The sequence below is a fragment of the Orycteropus afer genome, unplaced genomic scaffold, assembly GCF_000298275.1.
Source record: "Orycteropus afer afer isolate SDZICR_OR568_19922 unplaced genomic scaffold, OryAfe1.0 scaffold00620, whole genome shotgun sequence".
In the NCBI taxonomy this organism is placed as follows: Eukaryota; Metazoa; Chordata; class Mammalia; order Tubulidentata; family Orycteropodidae; genus Orycteropus; species Orycteropus afer.
This window is the reverse complement of record NW_006922207.1, coordinates 10558-14643: the sequence shown is the minus strand read 5'-3', so window position 1 is coordinate 14643 and position 4086 is coordinate 10558.

Sequence of the window (4086 nt, the reverse complement as noted above, 5' to 3'; positions counted from 1 at the left end):
AATGTTTCTAAAGGTGGAAATAATGTTGGTTTTTCTTCAATGTATTTTATCAATATATTGAGATTTTTTTCTTTAGCCAGTGATATTGCAAATTGCATTAATGGACTCTCATTATCTAATCATCTTATGATTCCCATAGGTCAAGATATGCTATTCTTTTAATGTAATGAATTTTTCTTATTGATACTCGTAAGATTGTTTTATAATTTTTTTCTTAGATTATTTTTTCTCAAGGTTTGTTATAAGTTTTATGCCATCTTCATAAAAAATTAAGACATAGTCTTTATTTATACTCTGGGATATATTATATTGCATAAGAAAAAATATTTTCCTTGAAGATTTGCAAAAATTTGTCCTAAAACCAACTGGTCCTTTTTTTTTTTAAATTAAGTAGGACAGAGTAGGCAGAATTTAGGGAAAAGAGTGGAAGTAACCCTAAATATTCATGATTTCTTCCTTTGTGATTCATGTTAGGTTTTCTATCTCAAATAATTTCAATTTTGATAATTTCTATTTTCCTCCAAAGTTAATCAGTTTTCCCAACTTTCAAATTGATCCACATAGTGAAAGTCATATCAGTGATCTTCCAGAATATATAAAGAACTATTACAACTCAGCAATAAAAAAAAATAACCCAGTTAAAAAGTGAGCAAAGGATCTAAATAGACATTTGTTCAGAGAATTTATGCTAATATCCAATGAGTGCATGGAAAGATGCTCAACATCTTTAATCATTAAGGAAATGCAAACTGAAATCACAATGAGATACTGTTTTTGTTAGCTGCCATTGAGTTGGCTCCAACTCATAGCGACCCTATGTACAAAAGAACAAAACAGTGCCCAGTCCTGCACAGCTTCACTATGCTTGCTATACTTGAACCCATTGTTGTAGCCACTGTGGCAATCCATCTCGTTGAGGATCTTCTCCTTTTTCTTTGACCCTCCACTTTACTAAGCATGATATCCTTCTCCAGGGAATGGTCCCTTCTGACAATATGACCAAACTAGGTTAGAGGAAGTCGAGTCATTTCGCCTTCCAAGGAGCATTCTGGCTCCACTTCTTGTAGGACAGATTTGTTAGTTCTTCTGGCAGTCAATGGTAATTTCAGTATTCTTCATCAATATCACATCTCAAAAGCATCAACTCTTCTTTGATCTTTGTTATTCACTGTCCAGCTTTCATATGCATATGAGGCGACTGAAAACACCATGGCTCGGGTTAAGCACATTTTAGTCTTCAAAGAGACATCTTTGCTCTTCAGCACTTGAAAGAGGTCATTTGCAGCAGATTTGCCCAATACAATACTTCATGTGATGTCTTGACTGCTGCTTGCATTGGTGTTGATTGTGGAAACAAGCAAATGTAATCGTTGACAACTTCAATCTTTTCAAATTTACCAGTGATGCGCTTATTGGTCCAGTAGTGAGGATTTTCATTTTCTTTATGTTGAGTTGTTTTTGTTGTTGTTTGCGGTCTTTAATCTTCATCAGTAAGTTCTTCAAGTCATCTTCACTTTCAGCAATCAAGGTTGTGTCATCTGCATATTACAGGTTGTTAATGACTCTTCCTCCAATCAATCCTAATGCTGTGTTCTTCTTCGTAAAGTCCAGCTTCTTGTATTATTTGCTCAGCATACAGATTAAATGAGTATGGTGAAAGGATACAATCCTAAAGTACTTCTTTTCTGATTTTAAACAATGCAGTATCCTCATGTTCCTACTGGTCCAGATACAGGTTCCTCATGAGTACAATTAAGTGTTCTGGAATTCCCATGCTTCTCAATGTTACCCATAATTTGTTATGAGTCACACAATAGAATGCTTTTGCATAGTTAATAAAACACAACCAAACATCCATCTGACATCAGCAATGATATCCCTCATTCCATGTCCTCTTGTGAATTAAGCTTGCATTTCTGGAAGTTCCCTGTCAATATATTGCTGCAACAGTTTTTGAATAATCTTCAGCAAAATTTTACTTGCATGTGATGTTAATGATATTTTTCAATAATTTCCATATTCTGTTGGATCACCTGTCTTTGGAATGGGTACAAATATTGATATCTTCCAATCAGTTAGCCAGGTAGTTTCTTGCAAATTTCTTGATATAGATGAATAAGTGCCTCCAGCACTGCATCTGTTGAAATATTGCAGTGGGTATTCCATCATTTCTGGAGCCGTGATTTTTGCCAGTGCAGCACTGACTTACTCTTCAATACTATTGGTTCTTGATCATATGCCACTTCCTGACAAACATTGACCAATTCCTTTTGGTACAGTGACTGTGTATTCCTTCCATCACCTTTTGGTGTTTCCTGCATCATTCAATATTTTGCCCATAGAATCTTTAAATATTACACCTTGAGGCTTGAATTTTTTCTTGAGTTCTTTGAGTTTGAAAAATGCCAAGTGTGTTCTTTATTGGTTTTCTAACTCCAGGTCTTTGCACATTTCATTATATAATTGATTTTGTCTTGAGCTGCTCTTTGAAATCTTCTGTTCAGCTCTTTTATCTTGTCATTTCTTCCATTTGCTTTAGCAACTCTCCATTCAAGAGCCAGTTTCAGAGTCTTTTCTGACATCCATTATGGTCTTTTCTTCCTTTCCTGTCTTTTTAAATGACTTTTGCTTTCTTCATATATGATGTTCTTTTTTTTTAATGCGTTTTATTTAAATATAATTTATGTACATATAAATTATGTATAGTGAAAAACTAAAATGACATGGATCAATAGATTTTTTTTTTTTTTTTGCAGTGTTCCCTCTTCTCCCCTCCCACCCTGGCAACCAACAAAGAAAGTTTCTCTCCATATATAAACCTTTCCTTGACCCTCCACTACAATAAACTAATAGTATATTTGTCCTTTTGTGATTGACTTATTTTACTCAGCATAATGTCCTCCAAGTTCATCCATATTATGCAGTGTTTTGCATACTCTACATTACTCTTTAGTGCTGCATAGCATTCCATTATGTGTATGTACCATAGTATGGTCATCCACTCTTCCGCTGATGGGCACATAGTTTGTTTCCATCTTTTTGCTATTGTAAATAGTGCTGTGCTGAACATGAGTGTGCATGTATCTGTTCCTATCTTGGCTCTCACCTCTCTAGGATATATGCCTAGTAATGGGATTTCTGGGTCAAATGGTATCTCCATTTCCAGCTTTCTAAGGAATCGCCATATTGCTTTCCACAACGGATGTGTCACTTCACAGTCCCACCAGCAGTATATGAGAGTCCCAATCTCTCCACATCCCCGCCAGCATTTGTTATTTTCTGTCTTGTTGAACCTTGCCATCAGTGCAGGGGTGAGACGGTATATCCCATTGTTGTTTTGATTGACATCTCTCTGATGTCCAATGATTGTGAGCATCTCTTCATGTGTTAACTGCCCACCTGAATATCCTCCTTGGTGAAGTGTCTATTCATGTCTTCTGCCCATTTTTCAATTGGATTGTTAATTTCTTTGGTATTGAGGCATTGGAGTTTTCCATAAATCTTACAGATAAGTCCCTTGCCAGATATACAGTTATCAGCAAATATGAATTTGTTGCTGTCATTTTTGTCACATACTTTTTCATGGTGTCACTTTCTTTGTTCTATATAATTTTCTATGCTGAGCTCGTTTTGTTTATGAATCATGTTATCACTTCCTTCATTGCTATTGTTTTAGTATTTGCTGAATATTTATACTGGTCTTTTTTATTTTGATGTGAAAATTTAGATTTTTCTTTGAGGTTACCCTGTGATTTATAGTTTTCTTCCCAAGTTTATAATAGTCAGTTCTATCTTGTAGTTGTCTTGACTTCTCTACCATCTAGAAGTTCTGTAACAACACAGTATATTTCCCCCTCTTTTTGGTTTGTATTTGTCCTCATTTGTCCATTGGTGTCTCTGGTTCCCTGTTTACAATCTTGTAGGCTTATTTACTTTGAACACTTCCATAGCTGGGTTGGTTTCTGGGTTATATCATCATATGTCTTAATGGTCAGTTGTTGGCTGTTGTTGCTTCTCTGTCCAAAAGGCTCCCTTTAGCATCTCTTGTAAGGTTGGTCTGGTTTTAACAAATTCCCTTAATTTCTG